Raw genomic sequence first — 27,050 nt, 5'->3', positions numbered from 1 at the left:
TTACATGAAAGTAGGTTTCTGCTTTTCGTTCTAGAAATTTTTCTAAACATAGACACGCAAAAAAACTTCTTGGGGAAGTGAACCATTATCATTTATTGCTAAAATATTGTAAAATAGAGCAGGATTTGAAAAGTACTCGGCAATTGGAATTCGTAAACAGACGCGGTTTAGGTTAAGTCTGTTTTGATTGCTTTGGTTAGATTTCTTTTCAGATCACAGGTGCCATGAGAACATGTCCAACAGCAGCAATGGAGGTCGCTCTAGACCTAACACCACTGCACATTGTCGTCGGTAGTTATGCCAATGCGACAATGATTAGAATGGTCATTAACGGAAACAGTACTGGAAGAATTTTCAGGTCAGGGGCTTGGAGCACCCTCAAAAAGAAAATTCCACTTCTCCAACTCCCAGGCATCCCAAGAATTTACAACTTTGAGAAACACCTCACTGTATATAGTATTGAGTAATAACAAGGATTGGAGGGAAGAAACGCCTTACTCGGCATATAAAAGTACATACCATAACGTGGTATAATGATGCTTCCAAAACCAAAGCAGGGACAGGGATAGGAGTATTTGGGCCGAAAACTAAATACTCCGAACCAATGGGCACCTCCCTAGTATCCTACAGGCAGAAATTTACGCTATCGAAACATGCGTACAATTTATCTTAGATAGGAACAATCGAAAACAGAAAATTGCCATCCTATCCGATAGTCAAGCAGCACTAAACGCGATCAACTCAGTAACCATCAATTCGAAGTTGGTCAAAGAATGCCTAGAGAAGCTCAACAAATTAGGCAAAGAAAATAAAATCCTCCTACTCTGGGTGCCTGCTCACCAAGGGATAGAAGGCAATGAAAAAGCAAATGATCTAGCTAGGAAGAACTGAAAGCGGAACTGAAGAATCTGGAAGACTCCATCCGTACCTTGGAATGGGTGTCCTCCAACGGTCTAAGACACTCAAAAAAGTTTCTCAGAACTTACGACCGAGAAAAATCAAAGGTTTTCCTTGATTTAAGTAAACACAATCTTCGGATTGTCACGGGGTATCTAACAGGACACTGTCTCTTCAACGAACACCTCAGTAAGCTGAAGCTGAGAAACAACGGCCAATGCAGATTCTGTGGGGAAAATGGGGGAACACCAGAACACCTTATCACTGAGTGCGCAGAGACGACGACCATTCATTCGTGTCATAAACTTTGGTACGGCTGATGTGGAGGTCGGAGAGCTGGCCTCTGTGGAGCCCTCTCAGATACTGGCTTTTGTTAAAGCTCTGAGACTGTATGATGAGTTATAACTCGTTATAACTCAAGAAAGGGGAACACACAATAGATCTGTAAGGTCGCGGTTATTAACTCCCCTCCTAAACATTCTACATTCTAGATTTCTTTTGGTTTGGTTTGGTTTATTGGTTCATTTTGTTTATTTTCACTTTTTTCTCGGCAGGGTATTGATGTCTAAATTACAGTATCTACTAGGTTAAGTTCATACCTACACAAGAAAAGTGTTTGGAATGAAAAGCAGGAACACATTTTCATGTAACTAATTTCAGTTATTTTAAAGTCAGAAAAAAGAGAATGATGTATTTCCGCAAAGAATTTTTTATGATTTTATGTTTGGGGAGGCTTCTATATACTGGATGTTTTGTTGTTTTTTTATAAGTGATTTCAAGTAAAAAACTTCACCCAGACTAAGTGACCCTGTATATTATAAAAAATATCGAAAAATGTATATTCCATTACCAATTTTTTGCCAACTTTTTTACTTTGCACTGTAACTGTTCCGGAAAACCAGCAGTCCCACTGTTTGAGCACAGGAAATAATTATGTGTTGCAAGTATGTTGTAAGTATGCTTGGTGCATTTCAGTTGATTTTAAAAATGCCGACCGCAGGGCTCGAGGCGCCCGTTGTTGCATCGCATATCGCCTTTAAATAATATTAAAATCGTGGGTTTATCATATTATTTAAGTATTTTAGTTTTTAATAGTGCAGTTATAAAAACTTTAAAACTCATGTACGAGATACAGGTTTGTGTGATGTAACGCTGTTTCGTGTAGTAAAAATTAAGCGAAAAAGAACCCGAACTGGGCGTCGTTGTGTTGTGATAATTTCAAATGTTAATAAAATTGTCGAAAAAATGTTAACGCGTAAAGGAGGGCGTAATTACGTGGTTGTTGGGCGCAATAACATTCAATAACTTTCCCGGATATTCAACTTTCCCGAAACAACATTTTATAGCTTCACAACTTCTCACACCGATATGATCAGAAGCAAAAATGGATTCAAACATCTTTACCATTTTTAATTATACGGTATTAATGAGAAAAATTTACACAAACATGACGTCAGGCACATATCCCACAGGGGGGTACAAATCGTCAAGCTGTCATCAATTAACAACATTATTTGTCAAATAAAACACCATTTTAAAACACTATACCAAAATACTTAGTACCAAATTAACATCGAAGTGCTAAAAATATAACTCATCCGCTTTTTTTCTTTGAAATATTCAACAATTATTTTCCCAATATATTAACATTGAATACCCATTAAGATATGTGTTAAATTTCCTTGCGTAGGTCTCAGCTGCTATTTTAGTCCAATCAAGGTGTTATAGATGACAAAGTTATAATAATTCCAATCTAAATATAAAAAATTATTTTTGACTTTTAACAATTGGTAACAGATTGAAATTAATTAAAAAATCAATCGCAGTTAGATATTATGTGTGACTACAAGGTGTAGAATAGATTAGATAAAAAATAAATAATCATTTATAAAATAATATAATGTAATATTTAGATTTAGACATTTTAAATATGTTTTTATTATTTTTATTATTTGCTTATCCGGCACCAATCATCAGACTGGAATAGAAACCTACAAAATAAAAAAAGTGATTTTTGTAAACACTATACCGTTGGCCCCACGTTGGACGCCAAAGCCACAAAACAAGGAAAGAAATTAACGACTTATATTCTAATTAACAAATTGCAATAATTTGATATTGGGTGTTACCAGTTCACGATAATCGCCTTCTTAATCGAGTGCTTAAATTGAGTTGTGCCTCTGTTGCTTCTGGCAGGAAAAAATAGTTAAATTAAATAACTAACCTAAAGAATTAAAATTGATCAATATTAAGTTGTTATATATTATTTAAAAATGAACGAATCCCAACGAATACCAGCTTGTCAGGATCTTTTTTTTTATTAGTAAAATAAATTTGCGTAACCGACAAAAAATATCAAAAGCAAATAAACGGAAATAAAGAACTATGTACTTAACATTTCCAAATAAAACTATTCAAGACCAGATTAGTTTTTAGCAGATACATACGTCTATTATAGATCGTTGACGTACTGTCAAGAATGGCATTACATGAAGTTAAGTTTCAATTTAACAATTACTACCTGAACACAATTAATTAATGAGGTAACTTTGTGACCAAACCTTCTGTACATGATTTTTTGTGTCTTTTTAGTTTTTGCTTATGTTATGTTTATTTATGTAACGTGATTTTCTAGTTGAAATAAATAAATAAATGAATAAAAAAGCAGAGAAGCGATACCCAGCTATACATTACTAACCTCTGCCAAAGTTTACATAATTAACCTCAGCAGACGCCTGAGCAACACATTTATTTACCTTAGATAATATTAAAAAGCTTTTTTTTTCATTTAGAGGCTAACAATTTTTTCATTATAATTTTTGCATTGTTAAAATCTACTTTGCCCTGTGGCCCATTATTGCTGACAAAAGTTGGATTTGCAAAAATCGCTTTTTTTTAAATAATCTTTATGTTCTTATTCGAACGTTTAAAGATCTAGGTGTTCGACGAAGATAAAATTTCTCACATTCAGATGGTATTTTGTATATTACATTTTTGTTTGTTATTCAGTGTTCATTGGCTTAGCGTGGGTGAAAATTTCAAAATATAAGTGTATTTCGTGTTTTAAAAGATGTTTATGTGTTATTTCGTTGTTTTTCTATTCTTTTTCGTACATTGACTCTTCGTACATTGACTCATATATTTTTAACTCTTTAATGACATTACCAAACTTCAAAGTTATTATTAAACACGTTCTGGATAGAAAGTATAAAAACGACTATAGATATACACCTCTTGTATACTGAAATAACTGAAAAACAAAAAAAAATAAACAAGTTGTCATGCCAAAGGTCAGGCCATATTTCGATTTGATTAATGTCTATGTTTTCGAGATCTGTATCCGAATATCAAAACTTACTGAATTATATCTATTTTTTACTACACATATTTGAGTTTAATTTTTTATACTGTAGTATTTATATTCAGTTAAGTTTATAAATATCATCTAATAAAATTTAACTATGAATGTTATGAAAATGTAAATGAAAAATTGTGTAGTTTTCACTAATGACGTCTCAGCAGTTCCACACGCATAGATTTTTTTGTTAAAAACTCTGATATATACTGACAGTGGATATCATAGCTTTTAAGATACTTACAACTTTTGGTGAACAACTGCCTTATATAGATTTGCCAATTTTTGCCAAGCAGAGGAGGTTTTGTCTTTCCAATATACGACTCACCGCACTCGCAAGGTACCTGATAGATGCACTCTTTCTCTTGTTTTGATGATTCCGGTTTTGTTTTTGTTATGACACTTCTTAGAGTAGTCCCAGACTTAAAAACAGTTGTAATTTTATACTGGCTATTCGCCTGATCTTCTCCGATGTTCCTTTTACATATAGAGACTCACAAGGCAGGACATCGTTTGATTTTTTAATAAAATTTTATTATTATTTATTAAAAAAATGCTCTATTTTCATCACAGGAAAAAATAAAATTGATTTCAAAAAAACTCAGCAATCCTTGAAATGTGTAAAAAAATTTTGATGGCATCTTGGTGAGCATCCTAAAGCGCAACTTTGCCCCAATTTAGCCATGTTCGATGTTCGTATCTATTACGGTTACCGAGATACCAATGCTCGTACCTCGAATTTGCAGCACCCTGTATAAACTCAGTAGTTTTAGGATTTAGATTAGTTCACAGTTGTTGATAACAGTCAGTAATATTTCTGACAGAAAAGTTGTGTAAGCAAAATAAATAAAGACAATGGAAGTCAAAATTCTTTTAGTTTGTAGTAAATAATTAAATGCTCGAAGTTCTTTCTTCTGTTAAAAAAGGATCAAATCCAATTCTGATGTCATTTGTAACGTATGCAGTACAAATCTTATAAAGGCAAAAGAGATACATAACACTTTTTCAAATGTTTTTAATTGCCCTTTAAAGTAAAGTCAGTCCGTCTGTCTACTGAGTCAGAAAAGAATATCACCAGACGACATCCAAACAATGACAGAAATACGATTTTTATTTTTTTTATGAATTAAAATGAAAGACTTACGGGTGTATTCCGTTGCTTACCTTGGTTATGGTTTTATGTTCCGTTTCTATCGGTTTCCTGAAAGTTTTCTTATTACGGAACACGGTTCCTGAAAAATTCGGTTATAACTGTCGCCAAACTAACCAACGCGAGAAGGCTGGTTTTTCTGTGTTTGTTTGTCAATCAATGTCATTTATGTGACAGAAATTAAGCAAATATTGGAAGTTCGAGTGAAATTCTCATTTAATTTCTAAAATTTGTAATAATATTTTGTATTTACATCCAAAAGCAATGGAGGTAGGCAGTAAAGGTAAATAAATTTCATTAACTAAATAGAATGACTTTTTAGAACCATTTAAACTTATCACGCAGCCATTGTTTCTTAAAGTCAGGAACATTTAAAAAAAATATGAAAAACAAGACAACAAGTAATCGTGAATGTTTTGTAAGCTATAAAAATATAAATATTGATTAGATTTGTTTATTTATTATTGATGTGTTTTAATATTGGACCTGCAAATCTTCACTTGAGTTGTCTAACGAGTTTAACAGTTTATTAATAAAGTACTTTTCAATATTAAACTCCATTGAAAAGAAGAAGCAAACGTAAAAGCAGAGAGTAGGTACATTAAAAATGCATAAAAGATAAATTTATAATAGAGGTATTGAAATTTAGAAAACGTCAACATTTGACGTTTCCAGTATTTTACCAAACAGTTCCGTATTAAACCGATATTTTTAAGGAACCGGTCTTTACCGTAGTTAACCGGTCTGGTTCGCCTGGTTTTGCAACGGAATACCGCCTTACTCTCACTGTCAGATATTCTCTCGTTAGAGATTATAGTTAGTTATTTCCAAAAACTTTTAACGAAACCGTAATAAGGATCGTATGTTAGAATGTAGATGTAGAATGTTTAGGAGGAGAGTTAATCACCGCGACCTTATAGATCTATTGTGTGTTCCCCTTTCTTGAGTTATAACGAGTTATAACTCATCATACAGTCTCAGGGCTTTAACAAAAACCAGTATCTGAGACGGCTCCACAGAGGCCAGCTCTCCATCCTCGACATCAGACGTACCAAGGTTCATGGCACGAATGGTCGTCGTCTCGGCGCACTCAGTGATAAGGTGTTCTGGTGTTTCCCCATTTTCCCCACAAAATCTGCATTCGCCGTTGATTCTCAGTTTCAGCCTACTGAGGTGTTCGTTGAGGAGACAGTGTCCTGTTAGAAACCCCGTGACAATCCGAAGATTGTTTTTACTTAAATCAGGGAAAACCTGTGATTTTTCTCGGTCATAAGTTCTGAGGAACTTTTTCGAGTGTCTTAGACCGTTGGAGGACACCTATTCCAAGTTACGGATGGAGTCTTCCAGATTCTTCAGTTCCGCTTTCAGTTGGTTCCCGTTTGGAAAACAGAACGGTTCTGGTCCAGTTAGTGGAGTGTTCGCTCCTTTTCTAGCTAGATCATTTGCTTTTTCATTGCCTTCTATCCCTTGGTGAGCAGGCACCCAGAGTAGGAGGAGCCTAATTTGTTGATCGTATGTTAATACAGGATGGGTAAAAGTTACAAGAGAAGAACTGTAGCACATTATAATGGATCAATTATCCAAAAAAATCCTTTATGGGTTTTTCGCCACTGCACTGCAAGAAAAATCTACAAAATAAAATAGTTATTTTTGGTAAACACTTCTGGGCGTTAAACCTGAACGGACGCTGCTTGTCAGAAGTTGTGTTTACAGTTATAAAAATTTGCCTAACAAAGAAAAAAATGCTTAACGTTTCGGAAAGTTTTCGGTTTTCTTAAAAAGTAAGTGTTCTCGAATAGTTCAATTTAAATATTTTAAATAGTTTTTTTTTCTTGATTCTTTATATTTTTTTTTGCTTCCGACGACGAAAAGAGAAAACTTTCCGAAACGTTAAGCATTTTTTTCTTTGTTAGGCAAATTTTTATAACTGTAAACACAACTTCTGACAAGCAGCGTCCGTTCAGGTTTAACGCCAGAAGTGTTTACCAAAAATAACTATTTTATTTTGTAGATTTTTCTTGCAGTGCAGTGGCGAAAAATCCATAAAGGATTTTTTTGGATAGATGAATCCGCCACATAGGTATAGACATTTTTTACAATTAATGGATCAATTAGTTGTTCAGCTCTACCCTGTCCATCACATCCGCACGTGTGTAACAACCTCATTCAAATTAATAACCGGTTATTTCCGGTTGGACCCCACGAACGATAAGCTTTATCAATGGACAAGCATTCACGCCAATGTTAAGCTCGGTTGCTATTTTATTATCGATGTAATAATGTTTTATGATTGGAAAAAACTTTACGATTTGTCGTTCTCTGTTTCCATTAAAATAACCGTTTATTGCAAATAGCAAGTACGTAGGCAGATACTAGATCGTAAATGGCATAAGTACTATGAAATATAAAGTTGGTGTAAGATACATGGACTGATATACGTACTAATCGTTAAAGAATATTGCAATGGGGAGTTACGCATTTGTAACACATGACAAGTGTAAATAACAAGGTATCGCTAGATTTGTTCCAACACAGAAATTTGTACCTTTCTAGAAACTTCGACATGAAAACTTTACGCTTTCGAAGCGGTAAGCGAAAGTATTCGATTAGCGGAACATCAAGCAGTCCATTTTGGTATTTTCGTTGCCGTGCGAATCGTTTTCTGAATACGCGTTGAGCACAAAAATTATTGCAGCATCGCAATTTCTCAAGTATCTCATAGTTTACTAATATAGTCTGTCCAACGACAAAATCATTGATAGTGATAGATGTCTGTCATTTTAATTTCAAAGTAGTTTAATTTATTTTACAAAGAAATAAAGTTGGAACGCATAGCAGAAAATTAATATTTAAAATTTGAGTTACAAGTGATTAATTCAAAATGTTGTGAAAAAAAATGTATAAAACTGAAAAAATCTAATCGAGTTATTTTATTAAAACAAAATTAAAGTACTAAAATGTATTATTTACCCATCGTGTGACGTTATTTTACAGACACTCCTGTTTTTGGTAGCATATACGAGATGGTATACAAACTTTATTTATGGCTAATTTGTATCTCTGGATTCTCTGGGTAGCGAATATTAACTGTAAACTATGGTCTGGGTCAACACTTAATTCTCCCTCGAGTTTTCCTCCACTTAATTTAAAAAAACACGAAATCTATACTAATATATAAAATCCTTAAGTAACTGACATACTGATTAATCACGATTCTGCTCAAACCACTCAACGTAAGAAGCTCAATTTTGGCATACAGATTGATTCTATGGTGTAGAGGTTCGATAAGAAGGGATTTTTCGAAATTCGAATTCCAAGAGGGTGAAACCACCCCTCAAATATTACAATATTTTTTTATTTAAAAAACGGTCAAGTTTTTGTTTTTTACATATTTTAAGATTTTTTAAAAATGTATACAGGGTGTTTCGAAAAATCTGGCCACTGATTAATCACGATCCTGCTTAAAGCGCTTGACGTAAAAAGCTGATTTTTGGAAAACAGATTGACTTTAAGGTGTAGAGGTTCGATAAGAAGGGATTTTTCGAAACTCAAATTCTAAGGGGGTGAAACTATCCCTCAAATATTAGAATATATATTTTTTTTAAAACCGGTGAGTTTTTCGGAGAAACTCTTAAACACGTATATTTTATTTTGTTGATTTTCATATTTTAAGATTTTTTATAAATTTATACAGGGTGTTTCATAAAATATGACGATTGAGTAATCACGATTCTGCTTTTAAACTGCTTGACGTTTAAAGCCGATTTTTGGCAAAGGGATTGACTGTGGGGTGTAGAGGTTCGATAAGGAGGGGTTTCTCGAATCTCAAATTCCAAGAGGGTGAAAACGCCCCTCAAATATTACAATATTTGTTATTTAAAAAACGGTTACTTTTTCGGGAAAACGCTTGGGCAAGCATAATTTATTTGGTTTTTTACATATTTTGAAATTTTTTAAAAAATCATACACGGTGTTGTTAACCACGATTCTGCTTAAACTGCTTGACGTAAAAAGTTTATTTTTGGCAAACGGATTTTTCGAAAGTCAAATTCCAACGAGATGAAACTACCCCTCAAATATTACCAAGTTATATAATAATATCGCCATATTGCTTTTTCTCATGCTGACATAAACGTGAGAAAATTTTATCCAGTTTGTATGTTAGTGGAAATTCTTGCTTTGCTTTATCATCACCATTACAAATGATTAATTCGACGCGAACGAAGTCGCTGGTACACGCTAGTACATGTAATAAGACAGTCCAAAATGCAAAATGCAAAATATTTATCATTTCTATTTGACATAATTTGACACAAAATTATAACTTATAATTTGGCAAAGAGACAACTCTCAAAATCTTAATCATCGTCGAGTTCATACGCCACGGCGCGCGGCGTCCGTTTGTCGTTCATCGTTTCGTCAAACCAATAATATTAAAATATGATCTGTCATTTTTGAAGTAAACCAATAAAACTGGTTAAAAACAACAAGAGACGACGCATGACGGATTAATAGATACTATGATATAAACCCCACCATAGTTAGCTTAAAAAATATTAGAAACTTTTTTAGAGAAATAAATATATTGGTATGGACGTCATCTGCTTTTTTTCTGTTATCGTCTGTCGAAATCTTACCTGAGAAAAAAACAGAGAACAGTCAAATGTGAATAAAACGATGAAAAATGTCAATGTTATGTCAACCTGTTTTTCTATGGATATGTCATTATTCTTATTATACGAGGAAAATGTTGAAGACCCTTCTCAGCATTTTCGATGTTTTGAACAATATTTATAGCTGCCAAGTCGTAAATTATCAATTACTTATTGAGGAATTTATAGAACGAGAAATAATTTTCACTAGGGAGTAAGAGAATACGCACAAAATCCGAATTTTTGAATTCCGAATGAAAATTTTAAAGTAGCCGTTTTAGCGCAATGGTTAAAGACGCTAAGCGCCTCGGATGAGAATACCCAAATCAGTAATTAAATGCGCGCTAAGCGAAAATTAACGTAATATATACGCCGAGCGTCTAAATGCGCTTAGCGTTTTCTAAGTTACAGAATTCGGGCCCTGTTACTATACCAAAATTAAATGAGGATGGGAACGGATTTTGAACAGATTTTGGAATCAAATTCAAAACTTTTTAATTATTAATATAGATTAGATATATTTTAGATAGGAATTTCGAATGTTCTATTATATTGTCGAAAAACGCAGACATTTTAAGATATTAAAACTATTTTTTACAAAATACAGATTAATTAAAAAATATCGTAAATATTTTCCAGTTTTTTACTTGGATTATCCATCAAAATTGATACTTTAATAATCTCTATTTCCTTAAGAAGGCTTAGTACTGCGATTTCATTTATGTAGGTATTACCCAAAAATATTTAAACTCGGGAGATACAATGATCCATTCATAAAACGCTATAAAGCTTCATCACACATTGGTTTGCGAAAATCAACGAGTGCAAGAGAGAATGGATAGAGAAGGAAATAGGGGTATCTGCTCGATGGCAACAATGTAGTTGTGTACAAAGATTAGACGTTTGAGGTCAATTTCCAGTGGCGTGCCGATCGACCGACAGTATTTTAAGGAAATTAAAATAATTGTTTAATAAATTAAAATAAAATAATAATAAAACGTACATCTTACATATTTCTCGCATTGTAAAAAAAATAAGTTGAGGGAGGATAGTGAAATAAAATAAACCGGCATAATTTTTTATTATAAGATGGCTTTTCACATAAGAATAACGATTAAAAAATTAATTAGCGTTTTTTACTTTATTTTATTAAATAAAACATCAAATTTTAGGTGTATTAGTAAATGCAGTTTCAATATCTTGTTCCAAACCTTGTTCGTCTCCGGCGAATGAGATTCTCTCTATTAGCAATAACAAAATAAAATAGTTATTTTAACCTAATAACACAATATTTTACCAAAAACCAATATTTGTAGAGTTCACATATTTTTGATAAAAACTTTATTATATATGAATTTTACAACTATAATAAAAAACAGTGAATAAAATTTAAAATGTACCTTATAATTTTTATTAGTTCACAATTGTTCATTAATGAGGGAATAAGAAGTAAGAAAATTCAACATTTATTTACCTTAACTTTCATTTTAGGGATGTTTCAAACACAGTAAATCAGAACTGAAAATATAAGATGTATATTATACCGTATGATCGAATAAAAACGGCGTCAACGATGGCTATGAAATGAAGATCTTATTTTTATATAGATAGATTTTATATGTAAATTTATATAGGAAATGCCATCGATCGTCATTTCCAAGCCAACTGGATGCCGTTTTTATTCGATCATACGGTATGTGTTTATCTAAACAAAATTATTTGATATTATAATACACAGTCATCAGAAAAGTCTAGCGATAATTTTACAAAATCATAAATAAAATAAAATGATGATTGTTTAGTAAACGGTTCTTAGTTTAAAATTTTTTTTTCTCTTGTTTGCGAAGGAAAATTGATATTCGTTTATAAATAATAAAAAGTGCATGTGCAAAGAATTTCAATACAATAAAATGTAAGAAAGTCATAAAATTCATGTAATAAGAACATTAATTATATGTATCTCAAAAGATGTCCATTTACATTATAACAACCAAATTTTAAAACAAAAGCCGTATAAAATTATAACGGCAACAAAAAAAGTAAGGCCACAAAATTCCATCTTTGGTACACCCCAATAAAATTTTCACAAAAGGTAGGTAATGGTTTGTCAAACCCAAGTAGGTACCTAGATTAGATTTATTCTTATAAGAAAGTACGGTTTTTCGAAAATAGATGTTGTTTATAAATTACATGCGGTTTATAGAACTTAAATTTAATTTTTAACATTCAATACCCTTTCTTAAAAGGGAAACAGAAATTGTTATTAACTTATTGGTAATTAGTATGTACCATGTACCTTTTTCCTACAAATAATTTAATTAATAAATATATCATTTAAAAAACATAATAAATATATGATTTAAAAAATAAACCTAAAAATATAATTTAGAGATCTGCTATTTTTATGTCTAGGTACGCCTCTGATCTACAGAGAGTAGGATATAGTAAGATACCTAACCCTACTTATTTGTATTTACCGGTGAAAAGTTAAATTTGGATTTAAATGATACACTCTCTTGTACACAATACATGAATGCACCATATTTTCAAAATAATGTCCACAGAAGTCCACAAAATAACGCAAAAATACTATAATACTGCAAATAAAGAATATGGAGCTTGATCGGCAGCATAGCAACATTGCAAAAGGAGAATCTAGGATTTTCCATTCATCCTCGAAATACGTTGTACTACGCCGGCATATTTCTAAAACTGACGTTGTCAAACTGCTTTTTATTATTAAAAGAAACACGACCATAATATTTTTATTCCATTATAAAATTTAAAATAGTAAAGCAGTTAAGCATTAAATGAATAAATTGACGTTAGCAAATTAATGTGGATTACATGGTCTATCTACAAAAAGAAGATAGAAAAAAAGAAGCAACCCCGAGAGGAACATCCTGAAAATGATTCGCCACCCCTCACATTTTCCATTTAAGAAGGGAGGAGTTATGTGAGAGGAAATAGCATGGTTTTCCCACGAAGACGCGAGCGAAACCGAACTTATAAATATAACCTAGCGCATTAAAATTGTCATTCTGTTCTTAACCATTGTATTCATTGTATCTGTTAAACATACTTTATGAAAAATAAAATTTTTTAAAAAAGTATTTTCGTTGTCGAAATCCATAATTTATATGATGCATCGTTTTTTTAGTTAGAAATACAATAATATTTGGTTTTCAAGTGTGTATTGACAAAAATAATACTCTATAATCTACAGTTTTAGTAAACATTGTATTATAACTATACTATCTTTGATTCTAGTATAAGATTCCCAATAGAATTTCCACAATTTTTTTAGAAAAACTGCGGCTTGTGTCAAAAGAAAACTCAAAATTTTATTTTTCTGGAAAGTCGAAATAAATTAATGATATCGTTTGCAATAAGATATTGTGAAGCAATATTATTCATTAGAACGTTATCAATTTTTATTAATATTTCAGCAAAACCATTAATTCCTTATGTAATGTTTAAACATGTGACGAGTTCATTTCTTTGAAAAAAAGTCTTGAGTATTTCGCCACTCAGACATAAGTCTAAAAAATAAAAAAATGTATTTTTAGTGTGAAAGTTTCAAAATAAACTAATTTTAGATGTTTACAGCAAACCGACACTACACTATTGTTGAGGCATCTAGGCATTTAAATGTTCGAATTAGAGAACATAAAAACTATTTAAAAACGGAGGATTTTTGCAGTTCTAAAATTGTCAACATTCATGGGAGGCCATGAACTAGACTTTAAAAACGAAAACCTCGAAACGAAAAATTAAAGAAGCTTTTTTAATTCAACAAATACAAACAAATATGTTCCATTTGTGTGTATTATGCTCAAGTATAGTGTTTCCATACGTCTGGATTTACCCGGACATGTCCGGATTTTTAAAGTGTCCCGTATTAAATATTTTAGTCTCTGCGCTGCTACAACTCTACTTAACCGACGCATGTTCGAAAGTACCCATTTCTATACTTTGGGCTCAAATTTCTCGCTTTTGGTGCACTCCTGGAAAGTGAATGTTTTTTTTTGGTTTATATTTTCTTGATTCTGGGCTATTATTTGAGTCCTATAAAAGTTCATAAATAAATTTATAGTTTCTCTTCGTCCGGATTTTGTCCGGATTTCTGGGTTTACTTGTCCGGAATTTCTAAAATCCTTTATGTAAACCCTACTCAAGTATTTGTAGATATTAATAATGTATGGCTATTATCCTTGATTTTTAGTCACACTACATAACATAAATCTTTTTGCCTGAAAACTATATTTGCCTTTTGGTCCTCACTAAGTAACTTCATTAAGTACCTAACTACAATCAGGAAATAATTGTAATTTTTAAGTTTGATTTTATGCAATGTCTGTACTAAAAAAGCATAAGTGGTCTCGTAGTAGTAATATATACTCCTGAAATCGTATTTTCGCATTTTTGTTGGTTAGGCAAATTTGTTTAAAAATAAGGCCACTGACCGGATTAGTTTTTTGCGCAGTTACAAGAAATTGCTCCATTTTTTATATTTCCATCTGTTTCATTGGCGAGACAAATACAGAGATGTTTTCATGGCATAATAAGGTGAATACTTAAATAGGAGTAGAATCTTTAGGAGGGCTCGAACACACTGACGACCAGGGGTGCAACTTTGTTCAAGTTAGCAACCGATCGTCTAGGAGCGATGTCGAAGTCAGATCGGTACTATGTTCACTGCAAAACTATTGTCGCTCAAATGCTGCAAAATATGGTATCACTATCACACTCTTTCGCACGGTCTAGACTGTTGCCTCGCCACAAAGCGAGAAATCAGAATATCGCTACGAATCGATGTTGCTACTGAACATAGTGTCTCAAGCTACAAAATTACTTACTATCGCTTTGAAACATGAACAAAGTTGCACCCCTGGTCGCACCGGCCAGGCCGCAGCTACTTCTAAAACCATTAAATCAAATGATATAGCGCACACTAACGTCCTGGCCGTCCATTGGTCGTTGCGACCAGAAGACTGCACGGAAATATTATTATTTTCTGCCGCTTGTTGCCGGTTTTCTTCCAAATTAATAATTTTTCAGATGAAATCCCTCAAATTCAAAGCACAATATTTTATTTTCTATAAGATATAGTGTTTTAGTGTAGTTTTTGCACACGTGCAGAAAATCCAAAGAAATAGTATACAGACTGGATCAAAGGTAAACTTAAATCTAATTCCTTTTTTTATCAAGGGTCGATTCTAGTAAAAACTCAAAACATTTTTATATGACATACCTACTCTATTTATGGTTGGTATGATGCCTGTTATTATACCTTTGAGTTTCGATGTTAAAAAATAAAAAAAATAATATTTAAAGTTTTTCTACAACCACTTGTTTTTTTTATTAAATTAATTTTTTTAGTTGTATTGTAGAACAAGGAGGATAACTGTCTTTTAAATATTATATTTAATTTAACGTTTTTCAAACAGGGTTCATTAGATTATATTTCTACTAGGTATATTATTTTGAAAAAAAAATTAAGAAAGTAACTTAAACATTCATAAAAATAGAAGTAATTACTGTTGTAGATTCTTCGTTATATTGTAAACATTGAAATAACTGGAAGCTAAACTTTCTACCTGCTTATATTTAGAGCCAGTGTCTGACGATCTTTTTTTACGATGGCCCTAATATGTTTACTTCTATAGTCGATAAGGGCGCCATGTCAGTAGAAAAAAGAAACAGAATATCTCCCTTTTTGTCGGTCGCGCGTACACAATGCTTTTTGTTTGTTGTGAATAGCAACTTCGCTTTCTAGTTAACCCGGATATTTTAACATTTCTGAAAGAATATTTTCTAATTGGTAAAACGTAAAAAATCGTTAGATTTGACAACTCTGTTGAAACTGGTCGTTCATCTGGCCGCAGCTAAAAACGCAATACATCCGGCCAGCCGTTGCGACCTGGTCGTCAGTGAGTTCGAGTCCTTGTGTTACAACAGCAATACTAAAAAAGTCTTAATATTGCACAGAAATAGAGTGATAAGCACAACATAAATAAAACAATATTTTTTTAGTAATAGTTTCTATATTATTTACAAACACTGAATTTTATACCTTAAAAGTTGATTAATTAACTTTAATCTTATTTTTTTAAACCAGTATCTTTTGACCTTATTACAGTACTAAAATCTATTATTATATACCTATCGTGTGATGTCTTTACAGCTACTCCAGTTTTTAGTACCATATACCTATACGAGATGGTATGCACACTTTATTTGGCGGCTAATACAACTCTTTGGGCATCGATTATAAACTGTGCTCTTTGTCTACATTTAATTTTCCTTTGATATTTCCTTCACTTAACTTTAAAAACACAAAACACACGTAATGACACGAACCAAAATGCAAAAACAATTGCAAATGTTTATGATTTTTAAAAAGCAAGTTATTTGATGGTTGTTTGACATATTTTGACATAAATTATAATCTATAATTTAGGAAGAGTTTGACAAGTCTCAAAAATCTTAAGTTGAGTTCATACGCATCTGCATCCTTGCGTCATTTATCGTTCCGTCACTCCCAATCATGGTGAAATAGGGCCTGTCATTTTTGAAATAAACCTATAAGACTGGATAAATACAGAGATGCCATATGCAGAGTACAATACATATTAAAATATACTTGATTGAAAAGAATTAAATTTCCATTGACGAGAATTAAACTATTAACTACATAGTTTTCGTCTTTTAAAGTATTTTTTAATTTTCCAAATCAAACCAAATAGTATAGAATATTTTCTATATTAATGTTCAAGATCGCAGATTAAATTTATCACTCCTACCCTGTAACGAACCACTTCTAATAATTTCGTTTTTCTATTTTGATTCATTCATATTCTGAGCGGCTTTAGCATCATATCAAAGCAAATCGATACGCCTTGACTCCATTCTCCATTCTCAAAAGTTGGAAACGTTGACGTCACATGGCGTCGAAAAGTCTCAAAAGTTTTCCTTTCATTTTCCAACATCGATACAGGGGTTCCTAGAAAAATTGATGAAGTTATTGCTTACCTATATATTTGAAATGAAAAAGTAAAATGTTATTAAAAACATTTCTTTTATTTTCTATATATTTCAATCTAATATATAAAATTCTCGTGTCACAGTTTTAGTTACCGTACTCTCCGAAACGGCTTAACCGATTTTGAGAAATTTTTGTATGTATATTCAGTAGATCTGAGAATAGGTTGTTATCTATTTTTTATACCCCTAAGTCATAAGGGTGGTCCATCGCAATTTTTTTTGCTATCCGGATTGAAGCGAATCCAACAAATCAGAGATCATTAAAATCGGACCAGCCGTTCTTGAGTTATAAATGCTGTAACTAACCAGACATTGTTTTACTTGTTTAGATTAAGATTAATTGTAGTTAATCGCTTATCTTGATTATTGTTTAAGTTACTATCCACGCCCGCTACTGGGTTTAGCGTTAAGCAAATTTCAAAAACAAAGATTTCGATTAAAATTACAGGAACAAATTAAGTAAGATCTGTAATAACAAAATAGATTAAAATTGAATTCAGGGAAATGACGCGTGAATTTATTTTGTTAGAAAAATAAATTAGCTCTTAATTTCCTACAAAATTTCCATTAAGCTGGGGTTCATTCCTTAATTTGCCCTACAGGAATGTTTGTAAATGTTCCTTATATACCTACAGGGTGGCATGTTTGAATTGTTCGCTGTATTTTATTATTAGCGCTATACACCAGAACAGAACAGTAGCGACTCGTGACCCGTGTGACTGGCTAGGCGACAAAATTTTAGTTGCATCTATTTGCCCCCCCCCCCTCATAAATTTACATAATACCCTTACCCAGTTCGTAAATATGTTGTCTCTGGGTTAAAAACATTTAGACTTTTCTGTAATATCTGTTGTATCGTCTTCTTACACCGAATAAAATAACGCACTCTTTTATTTCGGATTCTTTTTTTCTGTGGTGGCGTGTTCTGAAATACAACCGGTTATATCATTTTGAATGACGTTTCCAATTTATTTTAAACGCTTTTTGAATTTTCATATAAAAGTTTTAAATGTTACGTTTAATGAATCATATGAAAAATATCACCTTAACGAAATGTGATATATCCCCTTATGAAAATGAAATATCGGGACTATCCTCTTAACTTCCGAGCCTACCGAGCCTCCACGACTTCATACAATACACGTCGCTACCGCACGATGAGTCAGACAGAGACAGAAGACTGCCGTACGTCGAGCATCGATTCTGATAATAGGCGATGTAGAAATCGCCGAACAAAGGCGTTTGCATTTTGCATTACACCAACGGTCAAAATTATTTTGTTTTCTAAAGGTGCGTATACATATGGCGAGCACAACGCGAGCCGAGCACGAGCCGAGCCTGCCACAAGCTCAGTTCGTCATATGTGTACTACTCCCGCGAGCGCCTCGCGAACCGCTCACAGTGTGATCTTCGCGATCCACTTCTTGTCGGTTTTTGCTACGAACACAAACGAGCTCGCAATTATAATTTGGCCGGCGTTGTGGCAGCTTCGTCCTTCTGGTCTGATCGGCGAACATGGAGCCTACATAGTCGGATGATATTTTGCTTCAATTAGTTGAGTTGTATAGGACGCATACTACTTTGTGGGACCGCAAAGACGAAAATTATTTAAAAAAAAAACAAAATAGATGCCTGGAAGGAAATCGCCACTCTAATAGGCAAACCTGAAGAAATATGCAAGAAAAAAATTATAAGCATGTTGGCAACTTATAGAAGAGAGAGGAAAAAGGAAAAAGAGTCAGTAGGAACAGGAAAAGGTGAGCTTCGCAAAAGAAATAGGCTGGTTATTTTTAGAATGACATTTATTCAACTATATACCATCTGAAATACATATTAGTACAAAAAGAGTACACCCCTTTTTTTTTCTTGTAGCAACTTTTTTTTACCATAATTAAAAAAACTAATGGTACAATTTAAATCTTCAATGCGTTTCTCAGTTGATGTGGGTCTGCAATTTTTTTCAAAAATTTTTTCAGTCAGAAACTGCACTGACACTGAAAAAAGAATATTTTTTGTGTGCTCGCGAGCCATTTACATTTCATATGGATCGTTGCTGGCTTGGACTATGATCTCGCTGTTCTTGTTGCTCGCGGCGAAAACGGGCACAACACGGCGCGCTCGGCTCGCGTTGTGCTCGCCATATGTATACGCACTTTAACGCAGTGGCACAGTCAGCGTACACAAGCGGTAGTGAATATTTTAATATACAAGACCACAAATATTAAAATAATATTGATTATTACAACACACTTCCGTGTATTAACAGTATTTTTATGTATTGACAACATTAATAGTAAATAATGTAATGTAATAAACCGCTTTAATTCTGCCAAGATTTCATGATGGCATCATAAATGATCCCATCACAGGTTTGGTCTTCTTCTAGGTCTCTAAATTCCTCGTAGGTACCATGCTGCAATTTTTGTGGTCCATCTGTTGTCCGTCTTTCTTGCCAGGTGTCCTGCCCGTTGCCAGTTGAGGCACAGTTGAGGGATTTCATTCTGTTGATGACATCTATTAAATGGGTCATTTTGACTTATACACTTTATTCTTTTACGGTCTTTCTTGGTTATTCCCAGCATATTTTGTTCCATTGGGCGTTGTGCGACCTGTAGCTTCCTTATAGCTATATTTTTTAGCACACAATAATCCTAATAATAAAAAACTAATTAACAACTTAACAATTGAAGGAAAAAATATTTTGGAAGACACTAACACTAAGAAAATAAATTAACGCCAAAAAATTTTGATTAACGCTAAAAATGGTAATTAATGCTAAAAAATAAAAAAAAAATACGAAAAATCCATTTCAGTGTGATAAAATCTTACATAGAAACGACATAAATATCATTAAATATTAGTTCCAATATTTAATAACATTAAGGTAACAACCAGACAGTTACAAGTCATGAGATATCGGTACAAAATAATGAAAATCTGTATTCTAAGAACCAATAATGATAATTATAAAAAAATAAATAAATTGGGCCAACTAAAATATTTGAAGGGCTTAGTAATGGATTATAGTAATACACATAAAAATAAAGCGAAATTTTTGCACTTTAAAATATAATCATAAAAACACCTTTTTTAAGCTGTTAAATATTAGATTAGATAGTTCATTGTTTACTAGGTGCATATTTTATTCTAAAAAAATATTTCATTATGTCGGTACGCGTGCTATATTATTTTTTCAGATATCACTTATTAAAATGTTTTTGATTTAAAGTGGTTTTAAGGACAGTCAAGCTCAATTTTTAATTATATTACATAATTTTTTGCCCAATGTTTATATTGGTTTTTTAAATGCTGATGCAAAATTGTCTTTGCTGGCACCACAACCTATTCCAAATCAGCCTGCCGACTTGTTGTCATGAGGAGAAAAATCTTGCATAAGACACCGTTGGGTAGTGTCGGATTCCTACCGACTAAAAAACCCTCCTCGCATTCCATCGCTCTATCCAGCTGGGAACCGCTTGCGCATTACTTCAGCTGGAAGGCTGTCTATGCGGTTAGGCCCCGCATTCTATTTCCTTTGGTTTCTATTATTTCTCGAATGCATCTATATGTAATTTTCCATGATGTTTCACCGCTTAGCAGCCCTTGCATCATATTTTTAGCATTAAAGACTTGTCCACCACTGTCCCGTTGGAATGACTCTCTAAACTGCTTCCATTCATTGCAGAGGAATAGTATGTGTTCGATACTGTCCACTTCCTTGCAATACATACACAAATTTGAGGTGGATCTCTCCCTTTTATGCAAATAGTTGTTAAAGCATCCGTGCCCTGTCAATGCCTGAATTAGGAAATAGTCCGTCTCTCCAAAGCTTCTGTCTAACCAGGTATTAATGTCTGGTATGAGATCATGTGTCCATCTACCATATCTATCTAGATCCCACTCCTTTTGCCATTCAATCATCAGTATGCTTCTTGCCTCCAGTTTTGATATCCTTCTGTATCTCTCTCTTCTCTCCTCTACAAGTACCCCGGATATGCACCCCGGATATGACATTTAATGCTTCAGCGGAGACGGTTCTATATGCACTGCAGATCTTGAGGTTCAGTTTACGGTGTATAGCTTTAAGTTTTTGCCTTATATATCCCTTTGATATTGCGAAGTGCCACACTGGGGCGGCATATAACAGTTGAGAGTGTGCTACACAGGCTAGGATCCTACGTTTGGAAGCAAGTGGCCCTCCTATATTAGGCATCAGTGCGGTCAAAGTTCGTTCCGCCTTTCGTATAACTTGATTTATAATTTATATGCTCGCCGAATGTAAGCTTTGAATCAAGCCAAACTCCACGATATCTTATTGCATTCTTTGGTGAAATTGTTGTACCGAGAAGCTCAAATGATATATGAGGGAATTTCCTCTTGGTGGTTAATAAAACCGTTTCAGTTTTACTCGGTGCTAGTTTTAAACCTTTGCGCTCGATCCAGTTGGCCACTCTTTGTAGTCCTGCATTAGCAACACTCATGAGTATCTTTTCGTTTTTGACCGTTACCACCATCGCTACGTCGCATCATCGGCAGTGTTACTCCTTCGGGCATAACTGTTTCCAGTAGGTCGTTGTACTGGATATTCCATAGTGTTGGGTCAAGTACTGACCCCTGTAGCACTCCACCGGTTACATTAATCTGCCTTTTAGCAGAATCGTCTTCAATTAAAATTGTCCTTCTAGGAGATAAGATACCACCATGTTAGTCAGAGAGGAACTTATAACCCATTTCTGCATTTCGTCCAGAATGATCTGCCACGAAGCACTGTTGAACGCATTTTGTACATCTAGAGTAATTACTGCGCATAATTTTCTATTATTTGGTGCATAATCTGCGGCTTGTCTGGCAATAAGAAGTACATGTTCGATCTCATGTATTGTTTGTCTACCTTTTCGAAAACCATATTGGCGCGCTGAAAGAGGCTATTCGATCGAGTTCTTCATTTAGTCTAATAAGGATAAGGTGTTCATATAGTTTTCCTTCTATATCTAAAAGACATATCGGTCGGTATGCCGCTGATCCGTCTTCTGAGTTAGAGTTTTTAGGAATCAGTACCAGTGCGGCTTTCTTCCACTCGGGAGGAAAGAGCAAGTCTCTTGCTAGGCGATTATAAACCTTCGACAGGCACGTTTCCAGGTCCAGGGGCTTTTCAGTTTTTTAATTTATCACAGGCTTGTTTCAATTCATTTACAATAAAATCTACAAAACTATCTCTAATATCACAGTTAAATATCACATTTGGATGAACAGGGAATAGTTTTTTAGCTTCCTCTGCCATTGCTTCAACGCTCAGCTTTGATTTAGAAGGAAACCCATTTATGCACTTTATAGCAATTTTGTACCCGTTTCCAAAAAGTTCCAGTTTATTGTATCACATAATGCTTTCCACTTCTGTCGTTTCGCCTCTTTTATGGAGTCTCTGAGTATCTTCTTAATTTCCAGATATTCCTCCCACAGCCTGTTACGTATAATCAGATCGGCAGAGCACTGTCTAGTATAAACGGGTTTTCTCTTAATACAGGTAGTGCGGAGATTGGCGATTTCTTCGCTCCACCAGTAAGCAGGAGGACCTCTCTTACGGGGTTTTTTCATTGGCATCGATTTGTCACATTTTTTATTTAGGTTAAAATAGAAACTCTTTAACGTGGTGGTATTGGCACTCAGATCTATATCATTCATGGCTTCTTGTAATGTATTCTGGTCTATTTTCCTATGCTGCCATTTTTTATAAATGTCATTACGATTTTTTACGGTTTGAGTGCTCTCAATTTCAAACAATACGTAGTTATGATCGCCGAGGTTTTCCCTTTCACGTTTATAATATTGACGTTTTCTGTAGAAATTGTCAGATCCAAGATAGAGTGATATGACTGTCGCTGAAAAGTAGGTTTTTTGCCTTTGTTTGCGACAATCAGGCCGTTAGCTGCTATCCATTCACTGATTACATGACCTCTCTGGTCTGTACAGGGTGGGTCAAATTCGACGCTTTTAAATGGAAACGCCCTTTTCTATAGGAGATAGACGAAAACTAATATCGGTGTCTGGAGCTCAATTTTCATCAAAAATATGATGGTGAAAACCGCATATCAATATCTGTTACCGTTTCGGAGTTACGGGGTGTTTTTCAAAAATGTGCATTTTTAACAAATCGTTGTAACTTTTTTGTTATGGAAAATTTTGTATTTCTATGAAAACATTTCCAACGCACCTTTTTACATAGAATTTAATCGTTTAAGTATAATTTTTTTAACATTAATAATTTAAGAGTTATCAACAGAAAAATTGATCTCTATATTTTTAATTAACTGAAAAGAATTTGAAATTACCTTTCCAAAAATATAGCACACTTGATATTTTGTTATAATCCCCTTCGAAATACAGAATTTTTAAAAGTTCCCCACTTTTAACTAGTAGGCTTTGGACCCCTATTGATGATATGCCCTTAATGGAACTCGAAAACATATTTTTCCAGCAAGACGACGCGCGACGCACCGCCTCTGAACGTTGAAGTTATCAGCAAATTTTTGCAGCCAATTTCAATAATAATTGAATAGCTAACCCAGATCCCAGCCGTTGGCCGTCGAGGCCGCCTGACTTAGTGCCCATGGATCTAATCCTATATTTGCGGAAGAATAAAGGTTCCTTATTCTTCCGTAGAATCTAGACAAGAATTAGAAATACTTAGCAGTTATGAGAGGGTATCTTTTACTCCCACTGAGTTAATGAATTCCGCAAGAGATGTTCAAAAACTGCCCCGTCTGTCCATAACAGAAGACGGTTGATATGTCGAACACCTGTAGCAAAATCTCATGTCTTGGTTTGCTATTTATTTTTATTATTATTAGATATAGTTTAAATGTGTTGATGCTGGTTAAATATATTTTAAATTCTGCATCTCTCATAGCAAGTATTATTTTTGTTTTTTTTGATGCTCACAGCTAGATTTTTTTGCATTACAGCCGGTGCCGTTCAAAGCCTACTTATTTAAAGTGGGCGAATTTTTATATACTCTATATTTCAAAGAGGAATCAAGCAAAATATCAAGTATGTTATATTTTTGGAAAGGTAATTTTAAATTCTTTTCAATAAATTAAAAATATACAGGGTGTCCCATATAAAAAATCAAATTTTCTGTTGATAATTCTTAAATTATTAATTTTAAAAAAGTTATACTTAAACCATTAAATTCTACGTAAAAAGGTGCTTTGGAAATATTTTCATAAAAATACAAAATTTTCTATAGCAAAAAAGTTACAGCGATTTGTATAAAATGCATATTTTTGAAAAACACCCAGTAACTCCGAAACGGTAACAGATATCGAGATGCGGTTTTCAGCATCATGTTTTTGATAAAAATTGAGCTCCAGACACCGATATTAGTTTTTGTCTATCTCCTATAAAAAAAAGGTGTTTCCATTTAAAAGCGTCGAATTTGACCCACCCTGTACATACCCCACTGGGGCGACTTTGCATTGAAGTCACTTCCAATTATTACAGGCTTGCCCGAGAGACATTCTCGATTTCAAATAGCGATTGCTCTAGGATAGCTATACTTGTGTTTCCCGTCAGATAACAGCTAATTACTACCGTCATGTTGGTAACAATGTATGAGAATCCGTTGCCTTGCCCTGTCTTTTTTATTGTTAACTTTTTATCCAGTACTTTTATTGCTGTGTCTAACTTATTATCAAAAATCCAATCTTTACGTTGTTTGATGGCATTTAAATTAGGTTCGCTAACGAGTAGGATGCTGATGTTCATTTCTCTTGCTGTGGCAAGAGCCAAGTCATGTGCTGGTCGACTTCTATTCAAATTGATTTGAAGGGCCCGGATCATGGTTTTGTATTACCTCTGGCGTCTTTTCAGCTTTCCCGCATTTGGTGCTGCCGGTTTGGTGTCCTTCTTCGTTACAATTAAGGCAGAATGGATTATTTTTGCACTCAATTGCTTTATGTCCACCTTTTCCACACTTTTGGCACTTGCTCTCGCTTTTCCTTTCCACAATCTTACAAGTAGACCAACCGACTGTTTACTAATTGTATTAGAATTCTGGCATGATTTTCTTCCATTATAATCGTAGCAGTTTGTTTGCCTCCAAAAGCAGGTCTCATGGATTTAATTTCGAAGCCTCTGATCGAGTCAGGTATTAATTTTATGACAGCTGCTTTTATTTCTTCGGGCGTGGTGATTTCATCATTCCTTTAATATGTAGGGTGCGTCTATTTTGGATAATTTTATTTGTGGTAGTTTTTCGCTGATTTCTCTTTTTAAAGTCTCAACCCTGTTGCGACCGTTTTATATTGTAAGTAAAATGTCACCTTTTTTGTTTTTCTTATGTTCTTGATATCTACGCCTAGTTCTTTTGGATTTATTTCCGATTTCACTGTTTTTAAAAGGTCTGCATAGGAACATCCATCACCGTGGATAACAACGGATTCAATTTTAGGCCTCGCGTTGGTGGCCTCGCGTTTCTGCAAATAAATTTGTGCTATTTGTTCTTGAGAATATTCTCCCTTGTGCCATCTTGTCATATCCTTGTTTTTGGACCGGCATCTCTTTATACATTTTAATTTGAACATCTGTATTGGAGAATAAAAATTCTAGCATTCTGAATATGGTTAGTCCGCATATACCTGGCATTTGAGGAATAGCAAGATTAGTTAACTTACGTTGAATAACGTGGGACTTGAGATTTTGTATACAACGAAATACCATTTCATCCCTAGGTTCATCAGTCTTACCATCTTTAATTATAGGACAAAAGATTTCGGTAGCTCGATATTTCATATTTCCTTCTTCATCAGGGAATCCTACAGTATGCGTCATGATAGCAACCTCTCCTGTTTTTTTCTTCTGTCCTTTCAGGCCACTTTTTCCACCAAACCTTTTTATCGCTTCAGCAGTAGATCTGTTGCTAGACTCAATATTCTCATTACATGGTAATATAAGACCTGTGCCCGTCGGTACATCTGACATATAAGCATTCACTGTGTCAATTTTAGAAAAAAACTTTATCATCCCAGTCTTGTTCAGATATTTCTGTAAAATCTCTATAACACTCACTTTTCAGCAACGGTTTTCTTCTAGAACTTTTTCGCCGCTTCTTCCCTACATTTTTGGCAACGATCTTTTTCGTTGTTGTTATCAATCATAGACTATTGGTGTCTGGGAAAGCAACCAAATGTTAATGAACACAAAAGTTAGCAGTCTATAGAGTTGCTTCCGTGACCTCAAGAGGCACAGGTATAGGCATCTTCTCTTTAAGGCTATCGGATGGCTGTAATGTTCTACAAGCAGAGGTTTACGCTATAAAGGAAGCGGCCAGTTGTATAGTATTGCAATGGGTCCAAGGGAGGTTCGATCCCTCCCCTTCCGAGTGAGGGATCAAACTCCAGCAATCTAACCTAGCCTAGACTAGTGATGTTGTGTCCAATTTTCAATCAGAATCAAATAATATTATCGAGTGTTTACAAACCTACTTTTCTGAAAAGGTATTTATTTGAAATAATCTTGTAGATATTTCTCATCTTAAGTACTAAGAAAGTAATAACCTCTGCTGCAATTATTTTACTCTTAGTAACAAAAATAATCAGTTCGTTACAAGTGGTCATATGAATTTGCTCGTGATTTTCACAGTCAAATGATTTTCTATTAAATAGGATTTTAGAAGGTACGTTTATAAATATAGGTAATCTAAAAGATTTACAATATTTTTATTTGGAAATTTGGCGACAAAAACACTTATCTACAGATTTAAAAATGTCTAGCACGAGTTTGTTACTAACTGAAATATATTTTTCTTAGAAAAATATTCAATGTCATTTAGAAATTATATATGTATCAATTTTTACATAACAAATTTTCGACATATAAATATTATAATAATAAAGATTCAAAACAAAATTAACGCCAATGAAATGCCAAAATTGATAAGTCATTTAAAATT

General features: G+C 33.7%; 1 protein-coding gene across 2 annotated transcripts in view; it reads left to right on the top strand.

The window, feature by feature from the left end:
• Window positions 1-27,050, top strand: part of LOC115874829 (proton-coupled amino acid transporter-like protein CG1139) — a 146,639-nt gene that overhangs the window by 16,058 nt on the left and 103,531 nt on the right. Inside the window, exon 1 of one of the 2 annotated variants that reach the window (XM_030890134.1) lies at window positions 26,702-26,774. The exons of the other annotated variant lie outside the window; for it this stretch is intronic. The gene's annotated coding sequence lies outside the window, so the exon portion shown is untranslated. Of the gene's footprint in view, window positions 1-26,701; window positions 26,775-27,050 lie in introns of those variants that run through there. 2 annotated transcript variants of the gene reach the window in all.

Source organism: Sitophilus oryzae, unplaced genomic scaffold (assembly GCF_002938485.1).
Source record: "Sitophilus oryzae breed Bouriz unplaced genomic scaffold, Soryzae_2.0 scaffold_1297_pilon_pilon, whole genome shotgun sequence".
NCBI classification, from domain to species: domain Eukaryota; kingdom Metazoa; phylum Arthropoda; class Insecta; order Coleoptera; family Curculionidae; genus Sitophilus; species Sitophilus oryzae.
Note: the sequence above shows the minus strand (reverse complement) of the source record. Positions and strands in the feature narration are given on the sequence as shown.